Source organism: Lynx canadensis, chromosome X (genome assembly GCF_007474595.2).
Source record: "Lynx canadensis isolate LIC74 chromosome X, mLynCan4.pri.v2, whole genome shotgun sequence".
NCBI lineage: Eukaryota > Metazoa > Chordata > Mammalia > Carnivora > Felidae > Lynx > Lynx canadensis.
This window is the reverse complement of record NC_044321.2, coordinates 24,234,966-24,250,154: the sequence shown is the minus strand read 5'-3', so window position 1 is coordinate 24,250,154 and position 15,189 is coordinate 24,234,966.

Below are 15,189 nucleotides of genomic sequence, written 5' to 3'. Positions count from 1 at the left end.
AAACATCTCTGCTCTCATACATCTTATATTGTAGAAGAGTGGGAAAGACACAAAAAAACTAATAAACAAATTATATAATATGCTCAAAAGTGACAAAATACTAAGGAGAAAAATAAACTACGGGCGTGATATAATGTGTTCTTGGTATTGGGAGGGGACATTGCAATTTTAAATAAGGTGGTATGGTTTTTCTTCACTATGACTTTTGAACAAAGACTTTAAATAGATGAGTTAGAAAGCCACAGGGATACCTATGGAAGAATATTCCAGACAGAACAAAGAGCCTTACAAAGGCCATGAAATAAAAGTGTGCTTGAATTCAAGGAACTATAAGGAAGTCAGTGTGGTTAAAACAAAAATAGCTACAAAAAGAGTAGTAAGATGAGGTCAGAGAGGCAACCTATTATCCTGAAATTGTCCCCCTAACTTTATAGTACAGGTTGATTGTCAATTTTTCTCTCTTCTGGCCTTTGATGCAAATTTCCACTTTTGAGCATGAAAATTTTTCAATGAGAGACATGAAACTCCAATATAGGAGAAACAAAACCACAGTTGGCAAGTAGAAAACACATGTATAGTTATAGATCATGATCACTTTCCCCAATCCTCTGGTTATCAGAGGATGTAAGGAAAAAGTTTTAATTTAATTACAAGTTTATCCTTTATCATGTAATTAGTATTAAAACTATTAAACAAGCAAAAAAAATGTCAAGCAGCCAACAAAGCATGATACTTTGGCTTCTGAGATCAAACAAACTCAAAACACAAAAATCAGGAATGAAAGAGTGCTTTCATTCATTACTACTGATCTTACAAAAATTAAAAAGGATTATAAGGAGTACTATAACACTAATATGCCAATAAATTAAATGAATTATGCAATAAAAATTTTTAGAATGATATAAACTACCAAAATTTAAGACACACTGAAAACTATAAAAATTGTGAAAAAATTAAAGAACTAAATAAATGAAAAAACATTCTATGTTCATAGATCAGAAGACTTAATACTGTTAAGATGATAATACTCCCAAAATTGTTGTACAGAGTCAATGAAATCCCTATCAAAATTCCAGAGGCCTTTTTTCCCAACAGAAATGGAAACAAATGAACCTAAAATTTGTATGGAATTGAAAAGAAACCTGAATAGCCAAAACAATATTGAAAAAAAAAGAGATTTAAAAACTCACACTCTCCAATTTTTAAAACTATAGTAATTAAACCAGTGTGCTACTGACATAAGCAAAGACATACACATCAATTAATAGAAGTGAGACTCTAGAAATAAACCCTTATATTTATGGTCAATTAATTTTTGAACAAAGGTATTAGGCAGCTCAAAGTGGGAAAGAATAGTTTTTACAACAAATGGTACTGGGGCAACTGGATATCCAAAGTCAGAAAAACGAACCTAACATCATATACAAAATTTAACACAAAATGGATGAAAGAGCTAAATTAAAAGCTAAAATTAAAACAAAACTTAAAAAAATATAGGGGTAAACGTGACTTGTATTAGACAATGAAGTCTTACTATATATAATGCTAAAATTATAAGCAATAAAATAACAATAAATTAGATTCCATCAAAATTTAAAACTTTTGTACTTCAAAGGACATCATTAATAAAATGAAAAGACAACACACAGAACTGTTGAAAATACTTTCCAATCATACATATAAGGGACTTATATATAGAATATAAAAAGAATATATACAAATTAATGATAAAAGGACAACCCAATTTAACAAAGTATAAAGCATATGAATATACATTTCTTTTAAGAAAATACACAAATGGCCAATAAATACATGAAATAAAGTTCAACATCATTAGCATTAGATCAACATTAGCATTAGATCAACATCAATCATCTCACTGAATCAGAGAAAAGCAAAGCAAAACCACAATGAGATAGATACAACTTCACATCCACTAGATGGCTATAATAAAAAAAAAAACAGATAATAAGTGCTGGTGAAGAAGGCAGAGAAACTGGAATCCTCATACGTAACACAGTGGCAAGTAAAATAGTACAACCATTTTGGAAAAGTTTAACAGTTAAATATAGTTATTATATGACTAAGAAATTCTACTCCTAAGTATATACTCAAGATAAATGAAAACATACATCCACACAAAAAGTTGTAAATGACCGTTCATAGCAGCATTATACTCGTCAGAAAGTAGAAAAACAACCCAAATTAAAATCATTTGGTACACTATTAAAATTGGTATATCCATTCAGTGGAATATTACTCAGCAATAAAACAGAATGAAGTATTGATACATGCTTCAACATGGATGGACTTCAAAAACAATGTGCTGGAAGAATTCAGTCACATCACTTATCACGATACCATTACAGATACTGGGGAGAATAGGCAAATATATAAAAACAAAGATTGCTAGTTGCCTAGTAATGGGGGCTGTTGGGGACAGAATGGAGGGTGAACTATTAATAGATACACTGTTTCTTTCTGTGGTGATAAAAATATTGTGAAAATGATTATGGTGATAGACTATAACTCTGTGAATATACACTTTAAGTGAGTGAAATGTATGGTATGTAAAATATATTTCAATGAAGCAGTTACCAGAAAAAAAGTTTCTTAATGTGAAGGAAGAAAAATGTCCCTAACAACAAAGCAGATTAAGATTTCATGAATAGTTCTAGATATGAGGTAATGTACTATGTTCAGAATACCAAGGAGATTAATTTTTCAATGGGGTTTGATAGTGATTCATATATACTTACAAGATTTCACTCTGTCAAATCTATTTTACTGTAGAATTCTCTTTAAATGATGGAAGAAAACAAATCTACTTACCGATTACCAGCTATATTCAATTACAAATTCATAAAGCTGGTGGAAGGTACTCTCTAACACTGCCGCTACAGGGTTTCAGAAAACTGAACATTCAGATAGATACCATGGTGGCCATTAAGCTTTAATAGGAGAGAAACTCCAGTGAAGAAAAGCTCAAAGGCTTGGCTCTCCAAGCTCTATCTATATAGTAAGGGGTCTGGGACTGTAAAAACAAACCAATGAAAATTACAATGTGTAAATACAAGCTGAAAATCCACTGAAAGTTCTACCAAGTCCTTGATCTAATACATGATGAAGTTAATAGCCTATGATTAATGCACATTTAAAGAAAAGGTGCTAGCTCATGGAAAATAAATACCATTCTTGGAATTAACCAATTAACTCTCTGAATTAATTTATCCAACAAATCATGTAAAAGGCATATGGTTTAAGTGTATGAGCAAAAAGGAGGTACCTGAATGAAGCATTTATGAGTAAAAGTTTAGAAGCAGAATTACATAAGAAAGGTCAGCATTACCTTTAGAATTTAAAAGAACATTAGCACTTTCAAAATAAAAATGTCCATATAAAATATTTTAAGTATTATAAAATTAGTCTATATAGAATATTTTAAATATTATAAGAAAATAATTCAAATATGTATGCTGTTATTTGGGAGATGAATTTACCCTTTTTACTTCTTTCCCACTGTCTTTTTCTTAATGATTGTTTTTTTCTTCTACTTTACCTGTTAGCATCACAAATAAGCTGAAATGCAAGAAATTGTAGTTATATACTCAGTGGTAAAAGTAAGAAATGTTAAGTCTAAATAGCTCTTTCTCAAGGGACTCATGAAGACATTTTTCTTTTACTACACTGCTTTATATTTAGGTAAAGTGTTTCTTTATTACTAATATTGAAGAGCAAACAGAACAAAAGCAAAATATTACTTCTCCAAAACCCTGGCACTTGAATTTGAAGATGTATTTATACATATCAATTAAGATGCAGAAGAACACATTTCTTTCCAGTAGAATAGGAAGGATCAAGAAAATTCTTAAATTATAAAATTTTCTGTATTAAAGTACAAGCAGATTATCAGATGTATTATTTTAAAGAGAAGGGATTCTTTAGAACTGAGACAGTAGGTAAGGAGCCTTTGAAGAAAGATATTTGCAAATAAGAACAAAAGACTACAATGATTTTAATGTGATGAATACAAATAAAAATATGTAACTTATATATTTCACTAGAACTTCTTAATTTGTGTATCCACTGCATGAAAATAGGACTTAGGTTCTATCTGTATGAAAATATATTATAAAAATTACTATTTAAAAGTAAAGTATTATTTTCAGCAAGTCTCTCTCTCTAGGTATAATTGCCTCACATATGCAAATCCAACTGTATATTAAATATAAAACTGATAAAATTGTTTGAAATATAAGTTTGAGTGGCTATCATTTGATAGGAAATTAAATATTAAATATTGAATAACAATTTAATTACAATTTAATTATTTTCAATTAACCAAATACTTTTCCAAATAAAATTTCTAAGTTCAACTTAATAATTTATACATCATTGGCTAACTAGTTATAACTAACTTAAAACAGTGTGGTTAAATTCTTCCTTTTAATAGCTATTGAAATATTACCAAACATTACCCAAAAGTTATATTTTATATTTATTGTTATTAATGTGATGTGGAGGAAAATATTTTAATAATTTAAAAGTAAGTAATTTATACATACTAGGAACTGTGTTCGTAATAAACCCCAAAAACTGACTTTAAAAAGTAATGTAAATTATCAATATTTTCATACATAGCACTTATTGCCTAGTTGAATTGAATATTTTTCCCATAGTTTTATTCTTCAGAGCTAAAAGAACTCAACTTTCAAACTCTCTGACAAGACAAGGCTCCGTCATGGTGGCAGGAGAAGTGAAATAAAATGCCCAAGGTTCTGAGACTTGGTTAGAATGAACTGTAAATGAAACACTGTTAAAAAAAAAAAAGTGATGGAGTAATAATGCAGACTCTTTCCTTCATTGCTTTTATACTAGCCAAGTTTAAACAATTAATCTGAATAATTACAGTTCCTATACACCATCATTCATTTATTTGCATATAAATTTTCAAAAACCCTAAGCTACCAAAATATCCAATGTTACAGCACAGCTTATAAACAGTACTTGCATGTAAACCCTAATACCCTCCTCAATTCACTTTGGTAGTAGAAATTCATAGGCAAGATTCTAATTTACATTCAAGAGATTTCATTATTTTTCTTATACTTAGAGATTAATTTCTTAGTATGGGTTAAAGCTGATTTTTACCTTAAATCATTTTTCAAGTTTTTATTTAAATTCCAGTTTGTTAACATACAGTGTAATATTAGTTTCAGGTGTAGAATTTAGTGATCCACCACTTATATACAACACCCAGGGCTCATCACAACAAGTGCCCTCCTTAATGCCCATCACCTATTTAACCCATTCCACCTAGGAGAAATGTAAAGACTAAAGTATTGATGTAATGCTTAAGTCAAAGTAGCACTATATACTGAATGCATACAGTGTAAAAACCAACCCTGTAAGTCGTACAACTAAATCAGTCTCATCATTTTATAAAAAGAAAAGATTTATTTATTCAGACTGAATACTTCTTGACAAATACTTTTTACAAGTGATTACTTCGTGTTATTTTTTTTAATTGCTGGTAGTTGTGGTCTCCAGCTCCCATTTAGGTAAGGGGCTGAGTATCAGAATGACTGTTAACATAATAATATGGGTAGAAAGCTTATATGAGCTTAGCCTTCTAGACAATTTCCATAAACTATGGAAAATAACTGGTAAAATGGACAGATGGCCTAGTGTGGAGCTAAGCCATCCACACAATACTGACTCACCTTCCTTATTTAAGCTTTTGATAAGATACCACCTCAAGAATACAAATTAACATTGTTCCTTAAAAAAAAAGGCATTTCCTGTTTTGTTTTTTTTTTTCCTCTGGATAGAGATTAAGGTGAATGAAAACAAATTAAACCAAAATACTCCTCCTTATTTCCATTTTGTTGCACTGAAACACAGAAGAAAAGGCTATGAAGTTAGGATGTAAGAAGTCCTCTTTGAACAAAACAGCAATATTAGGAGGGCGGGATTGTTCTATAAATTCTTCATATTAATCATAAGAATGATTTACTACCTATTTTGAAACAAACACATCGAAATCACATGAACCAGATGAGCTTCAAAAACAAACATCTGTATATCAGCAAATGTGAAAATCATTCCTTGGGCTTGAATTCTGAATGGGTTGTTTTTTTCTTGGTGGCAGAGATGGAACATATTATTCACTGCTGTCCAATGAAGAAAGACAGCTACTAAATAATCATCAGGCTGTCTGGCTGCCTTGTGATACTTGTTTCTCAGAACAGTCACATATACCAAGTGGGATGTGTTATAATTCTGATTCCAGAAATTCGTTACTGCCATGGTGACTGCAGTAAAGGATGAAGAGGAGAGGGAGGTGATATAATGGAAACAACCACATTCAGGTCCTAATATAAAATTTTCTCATCATCAGTGTTTGAGTCCGTGAAATGTCAATCAGATTGAAGATCTCTGGTAGCCTCAGAATCTCCAAGTTAGCTATCACCTGGCACTTTAACACCAAGAGAGCAGCTTATATTGATTTCATGCTTCAGACATTCATTTATTCAAAGAATTAAAATTCTGGGACAGGCAAAGCTGTAGACACTGGGACAGAATCAAGATTATTTTACAGATGAACATAAATAATAAACCTGTAAACAAGTAAAATAAAGATTGTACAGGGTGTAAATTCCCCACCAACAACTATCATAAAGTGAAACAATTCAGAGTGAATAGTGGCTACTTTAATTTGGTCAGCAAATTTCTGAGAAACTATCTTTAATCTAAAAATTGGGAAAACAAAAGGAAGCCCACATTAAAATTATCTGATGTAGGAACATTTCATGCAGGTGAATAGCCGGTGCAGAAAGACTCCAAGGCAAAAGAAAGCTAGGCCTAAGACTACAACGAATTGGGAAACATAATTATGTGAGGTAAAAAGCTAGGCAAGGGCCAGATAAGGAAGAATATTATATGCCAGGTTGAAGAATTCAGATAGTTATCTTAGAGTAATGGAAAGTCTTTAGAGTAATATTACCTGTTATTTACAAAGTTGATTTCATCTGTAGGGAAGAGAAGAGAAATTTAATGGTAGGGTTCTACAAAACCCTACACTTGAGTAAAGTGTACAATTCTACAGAAGTAGAAGGACTTTATAGGAAGCAACTATAATAGTCTAGGTAAGAAACAAGGGGGGAATAAGGTACTGATCATGAAGAAATGGAGAAGGGAAGAGAGATGGGATATGTGAGGTAGAAGAGACAAGACTGACTGACTGACAGATTAACCATCAAGTTTATAAAAGCATATATAAATATGACATTAGCCCCTAGGCCATAATGTTGCCATACTGAGGTGGGGAGCCTAGAAAGAGAGCACATTAAGTTGGCTTCTTTGTTATTTATTTGGGGAGGGCTATTGGATAAAATCAAGCTGTCTGCTTAGATTATGTAAATAAAGTCTGAGGTTCATCTCAGATATACTCCCGATGGGTTTGTGAAGTAGTGCTATTTAAGAAATAAATTTTGAGTTCAACAGACAAGATAAAATGAATCATAAAAAATTGTCAGTAGCAATTGCATGTAGCTGTCTTTTAAAGCCATTAGATTGGATCAGTTAATCTAGAACAAGTATTAAGCTAGGACCCACACTAACATTTGAAGGTTAAGAAATGATGAGAAAAGTAGACTCAGAAGAGGACTCAGAGACTCAGAAGAAAAAGAGACTCTCAGAAGAGACATGGCCATTGGAATTAGCAATAAAATGGTCATGTGACCTTAGGAAGGCAAGAAGGAATGAACGAACAATGGGAGGCAGGGAGGGAGGGAGGGAGGGAGGGAAGGAAGGAAGGAAGGAAGGAAGGAAGGAAGGAAGGAAGGAAGGAGGTAGACAACAAAACTGTCTTTGAGAGGAAGGCAGACTTAACGAACCGTATTAAAGAGAAATTATGAGGTAAATAACTGCAATATAAACTATTTATAATTCCTTCAAGAGTGTTAGTGTGTGCCTGTGTGTGTGCATGTATCAAAAGTTTAGCAAACTGCTTCATGGAATTGGTGCCTTGGTATTCATTTTGTTTGGCCAAAAGGCCTGCATGGATCTTAAAATGACACTTGCTTCTTCAGGTAAGCATATGCCCTAGACAGTGATCTGCCAAGTCATAATCAAATTTGAGTTCCTTATATGACTTGCTTAACATCCCTTGTGACCAACACTCTCCCCTGTCTCTCAGCCCTTATGTTCCCCTTAAAAAAGACCCCTTTGGGACTTACCCAAATCATGCTTCTGGTCTGATTTGGCCAATCTGGTCCTAGTCCAGGAACCTCAAAGCACTGTACCCATAGACCCTAATTAAAGCATTTGTCCCAGGCCCTACCTCCAGATGTGTCCACATTCAGCCTTAATCTTCCCCATGTGGTCCCCTCAAGGTATACCCTGTACTTCCTCCAGCACCCATGAGTAATAAACTTGTCTAGTTTAATTTCTCTTATGTTCTACTATTGAGACAAGGGTCACCATCCAGCACCCTGTGCCCCACCTTTAACAGTAATTTAACTGGGGTGCTTGGGTGGCTCAATTGTTGAGCATCCAACTCTTGATTTTGGCTCAGGTCATGATCCCAGAGTTATGGCATTAAGCTGTGCATTGGGTGTTGTGCTGAGCTTGGAACCTGCTTAAGATTCTTTCTCTCTCCCTCTTCCTCTGCTCCTTTCCCTGTGTGCACTCTCTAAAATTAAAAAAATAAAATAAAAAACCCCCAACAATTTTACAAAGATTTAAGTGTGGGGTAAGTTTGGGTGTGGTAAGAAGAATAGAAAATCAAAGTAATACCTAGGAAACAAAAAATGATCCAAAGAGTTTACTTATTTTTTTTTATGTTAGTAGATACCAAAATGTGTTTTAGAAACCAAAAAATCGATATTTAAAAAGGAGAGGGATAATTTCAGGAGAAAATGCATGAGTAAGGTGAGAAGAAATGAAATCCAGAGTCCAAGAGGAAAGGCTGGATTTGAAATAAGAAGAGATGAATGTCAACCGTTAGGTCAAGAATTAGATTTAGAAGGGGCTCCTGGGTGGCTGAGTCAGTTAAGCATCTGACTTTGGCTCAGGTCATGATCTCACAGTCCGCGAGTGTGAGACCTGCACAGGGCTCTGTGCTAACAGCTCAGATACTGGAACCTACTTCAGATTCTGTGTCTCCCTCTCTCTCTCTGCCCCTTCCCCATTCACAGTCTGTCTCTCTGTCTCTCAAAAAAATAAATAAATAAACATTAAAAACTTACAAAAAAAAGAATTAGATTTAGAACCAGATGACTTGGTAGATGTGCAGTACATGGATGAGGGAAGTCAGGTATGATAACTATTTTTCTCAATGAATTAAGAAGCAAGGTTAGTCATGTGGCAAGTGGGGAACTACTGTGGGAGGGCTGTTTGAAGAGAGAAGGTGTAAAATCATTTTGGAAATAAGACAGAGAAATGGAATAGGATGCCTGGGGATGTTGAGTGCTCATGTGAGAATTGTAGGTTTGAATTTAAAGTGAAATCAATGATATTTAGCTACCTGCAGGCAGGTGTTGAGATCGATTGTTATAACCAAGGCTGTAAACCACAATTTAAGGAATAATTTCAGGAGAAAAACAGTGATTTTTCATCAGACTCTTACAGGGGGGTTTTCTCCAGGTGATGACCACCTTTTCTTAAATGACAATGAATGTACAGTATCTGCACCTGTAAATGCTATTCAAGAGTGCTCTTTTTTAAAATTTAATTGAGAGGTGCCTGAGTGGCTCAGTTCGTTAAGCGTCTGACTTCGGCTCAGGTCATGATTTCAAGGTTCGTGAGTTCAAGCCCCACATGGGGCTCTGTGTGGACAGCCTGGAGCCTGCTTAGGATTTTGTGTCTCCCTCTCTCTCTCCCCCTCTCCTGCTCGCTCGTTCTCTCTCTCTCAATTAAATAAACATTAAAAAAAAACTAAAAAAGCCCCCAATTATGCACATTTGGTTTCAAAAAAATAAAAATATAAAAATATTGACTATGTTTAAGAAAACCAACATGTAAAATATTAAACTGATTGCTCTGAAAGATGACCTGGTTCCCAAAAAGCTTCTGTAACCCTCCCAACAATGTGGTGTTGTTTTCAGAAGTCAAAGCTTTAAAGAAAATGGAGATATCCTGGGATAAGCACTAACTATAGTAATGGAAATGTCTTTTTGTGCCTTTCAATACAGTAGCCACCAGGCACATAGGGCTATTGAGCACCTGAATGTAACTAATGAGACAGATGAAGTGAATTGTCTATTTCATTTAATTACAATCAACTTACATTTAAATATAAATAGCCTCAGGTAGCTAATGGCTACCTTACTGAACAATTAAGCTCTAGAATCACCTATTCATCTCTCATTCACCACTAGGTATTTGATAGTTATTTGAAAAGAAAAGAGTTTGAACATCCAAAGATCTGCAAAATAGTGTTCCATTGGATCTTTAAGTTTAGCTTGGTTGTTTTAAAACTGGTAGGTTTGATAATTAATTACCATACCAGGCTGTACACATAGAAAAGACCATAAATACTCAGATGATTTGCAAGATTTTCTATGCTAATTTCAACTACTGGCAATTTTAACATTATAAATTACAAATGCACACTAAAGCCTGATTCTCCACTCCCTCACCCATCTTAAGACTATAAAGTGATACACGCTGAGAAGTGGCATCAAGAACCCACAGAGAAATATCTGGCAAAAAGAGATGACTCTGGTGGATAGTATTGTCCTGCACCATGAAGGACTTAGCCCTCCAAATTATAAATACATAACTTTATATAATTATAGTGTCATTAGAGAATTTTAAATGTCAAATGTATTAATCAAATGTATTAATCTGTTTTAAATTTGGTATTAAAATTAATATTTAAACATTAACGCTTCCTTCCAGCTATTAAGTCATATGGAAATTTTATGCCATAGTAACACTTAGAAATGCAACCAAAATTAAAGCATTTGGTGCACTTGAAAATTACCTTTCTTGTTCATATCAACTGTGTAAATGTTTCTATAATGTACATAATGGAATGAAAAAAAATTCCTCCCAACAGGTGATCTATTAAAAGCCAAAATGGCACAAATAATCTGTAGCAATATTGGTGTAACAAAAACCCAGCTAATATCAGTATAAAGGAAATCAGAAAAGGAAATGGCTTGGAGAATTTTCACATGCCTTTGCTTCTTTCAAATTAAAAGTAATCTATTTCCCTCAGGTAAATATTCCAATAGTATACATGACATACTTTTCCATTTACATTTTTAGGTTCTTCTTGTTGAAATCTTTGTACTCCTAACATGTATCTGATCTTCTACCATAGGGTGTTTCACAAGACAGCCATATAAATCTTGCCTTTACAAATTTAGAAGATCTCTTTTGTTTTCAGGACCCATATTTGGACATACATTCTTTGGAAATTTTCTAGAAAAGCTCCCCATACAGGCAAAGCACCAAAACTATGTTTATCAGTCTAGCAGCCCAGGGTCTCTGGCTAACCTCTGGCAAAACTGCATGACTCCCATAATGCCGTATGTCATTCAGCATTCATAAGTAGAAAAAAAGTGGTTCAAAAGTATTTGTGTTCACATATACTCTTGATTAGATGTGTTAATCATTTTTGTAGTGACATTCAAATTTATCTTAAGAGGTACTGAATTGTTTCATAAACTCTCTCAATTAACAGATACTAAAATTTAACATGGGTAGTCTTTTTTAAACATTAAAATGGAGTCCTTATATTTAAAAAAAACTTTGGTAAGCCAAATGATCTACCACAGATTGCTTCTGAAATGTTGGCATAGCAAATGTGACTAATGCCAAACCCCAGTTTGTTGTTGCTAATGTTGTTTCTAGTGAGGGAGCTATGAATTGAAGTCTTGTATGTATGAGTCACTGGAAGAAGATAAAGGTTCAAATAGAGATCTCACCTCAAAGAGCAAGGATAGGAAAAGTGCTAGATGTTAACTTTGCTTGCTGGACTATTGTATAACTTTTTTAGAGTAACTCTACCTAACGCTATCATGGTTATGAAGTGACCATACCATTTAGAAGTTTAATCCAATTACTACCTTCAAACAATGAAGTTCAAGCCATTTAATGAATATCAAGATTTTACTAACTATACCTTTATATTGGTTATTCATGATTCAAAGGGGAATTTACTTATAAATCTAAAGTTAAAACCGGTTGTTTACAGCGTTCCAACTGAAAATCTTATCAAATATAGCTAAGGATGTCTAAAGCATTATGGAAATTGTTCAGTAACAAGTGGTAGGTAAAGACTCCATTAACAACGAAAAATAAACAACAATGCATCTTTAAACTTAATGTGTAGCATGATATCTTAAATGCCCAACAACAAAAGTTCTATTTTTCTACTTAATTTAAAAAATCATTATTTACATGATTTTGAGACAACAAAAAACAGTAAATTTTGTGAACATAAACTCTGAAAAATGAATATTTACAGTATTTTAATAATCTTTACATAATTATAATTCAAGCAGGTTTTAAGCTTTCCCATCATTTTTTAAAATTTGAGTATAGTTGACACACAATTTTACACTAGGGTTAGGTATACAAAATAGTGATTCTACAGGTTTATGCATTATTCTATGTTCATTGCAAATGGACCATCTGCCCTGTTATACCACCATTGCTTATGCTGTGCCTTTTACTCCCATGACTTAGTCATTCCATTACTGGAAGCCTGTGTCTCCCACTCCTCTTCATCCATTCTGCCCAATCGCCCACCTTTTTTCTGGCAGCCATCAGCTTATTCTCTGTATTTATAGGTCTGATTCTGTTTTTGTTTAGATTCCATTTATGAATGAAATTATATGGCATTTGTCTTTCTCTGACCTATCTCACTTAGCCTAATACCATCTAGGTCCACCCATACTGTCCCAAATGACACAAGTTCATCCACTGTTATGGCTGTGTAATATTCCAGTGTGTGTGTATGTGTGTGTATGTGTGTATGTGTACATTCCATATCTTCCTCATTCACTCTTTCCTTACATTTTATTATAAAAATTTTCAAACCCATCCAAAAGTTAGAAGAATTGTAAACACCCATATACCTACCATATAGATTGTATAATTAACATCATACTTGCTTTAGCACATTTATGTATATCTATCTAGTCATCCTTCTATCCATCCATCACTACATTTTACTTAGGTGGAAGTTTCAGACATCAGTACTCTTCACCCTTAAGTATTTTAGCATAACGTATCATTAACTAAAGTTCATGCTTTTTATGATATGTTTACATGTAAACTTTTCACACAACCAAATGCACAAATCTTAAGCATAGCATTCCATGAATGCTGACAATATAGTATGATTTTTATTCATTGGCATTCGGATGTCATTTAAATCAAAGTGAAAGCTGGAAATTAATAATGCTATGTTTTCAATCTGTTATTTTTACTCCTTTAGTAATCTAAATGTTCCCATAGAAGGTAAATTTAATGTCAACCTTTTAATTTAACAGTTTTACGGGTCACATTTACCATGGAATACTTAAAATATATATAATAACCATGAGAAGTAATCTCAATGTCTAATTACAATTTATATTTTTCAAGTGTCATGGATTTAAACCCCAGTAAAATATACTAGAATAAACTTTCCAAGCACAGGTATCAGGGTTAATCAAAAATACAGTCTTCTTATATATTAGGTGGTATCAATTTAGTCATTCAAGAAAGGACTTTAATTCTTTGATAACAGTCTTCTATGGTTTTCCAACTCTTAAGAACTAATCCAAATGATAGTGTTACTAAAACTTTAGGGAGCAAAGAGCTAAGAAGGTTTCAAATAATTGCTGACCAAATTTTATTTTTAAACATTCCAAAGGAATATTAAAAAATGACCCAATTCTGAAGTAAATCAAGCATGTATTATACCTTGTAAAAGAAGTAGGATTCTGTAATTGAAAAGAGTGACAAATATTTTAAATTTAAGCAAAAAAAAAAAAAGATTTTATGTAAGTTCTTTACTTTGAGCATTGGCACAGTTATTGCTATAGGCTGAAGATAAAAGCTTCCTGTTTTGCCTCTTTTTAGGAAGAAATGCATATAGGAATTTCACATTCCATGACTACATTGCCCAAATAACAAGCCCTCAGTTTGTCACCACTGGAGACGTACGACCGTTTTGCTGTTGAAGTCTGGCACTAGATTTTTGAAATGTATAAATCACATTATTGATTTTGATTGTCTGAACTCTACTAGCAAAAGTGAAACTTAACAACCTGGTTTCAAACTACTTGTTGTACAAGAACCTGAGGTTGTGAGGGCATGTAAGTTACTGAAAAGAGTATCTCCTCAGGTAAGAACACAATGATCTCCCCATCTACCTGACTTCTCAGAGTGTTTTTCTTCTGTTACAGGGGTAGAAAGTTACCTCGGTCCCGTATCTTAAAAACACATAGGGCTTTTACAGTTTTGCTAACAAATTAAATATGTACAGAATAATTGCCACGTACACAGTATTGCACTGAATAGGAAAGGGAATATAAAAATGTTTTAGTGGCCACATTTTAGACAGGGTCAAATGCATTTCTATAAAAATGCAAGGAAGTACAAATATATGCAAAGATGGAAGAAGTATAAATGAATGAAGGTTAAATGCCTTCACAAAAGATTCAGGGATTTCACATTGTATTTATACACAAGTAGTACTTAAAATTGAACCCAATTTGCATCTAATGAAATCTTAAGATGTAAAGAGACTCAATTCATATTTCAGAGTCTAAGCACATTTAAATTAACACATTTTTAATGAATACAGATTTTTTTATAAATTCCTTTAAAATACAGATTTTTTTTAATTATACATATCCTAGGCTAGCTACCAACCTGTGAACAAAAATGCTATACATCCCTTACGTAACATTACAATCTCTCGCCCATGTGAACTATGAAAGTGGGGGAAAAGGTGAGGGGGGGAACCAACTTCTTGTTTCCTCTTAGTCACTGACCATTCTATTCAAATCTAACGCAAGTTTTCTTCACAGAAAATCAATTAACATGATAATAAAATAAAAATCTCCCAAATATAAGCACATAGTTCACTCCCAACCAAGTTTTTTGCCTTAGGAAACCTGTTCATTTGTGTTAGTTGAGCCCAATTTGATTCTTCAAAGGATCAAATGCCTGCAGGTTCCA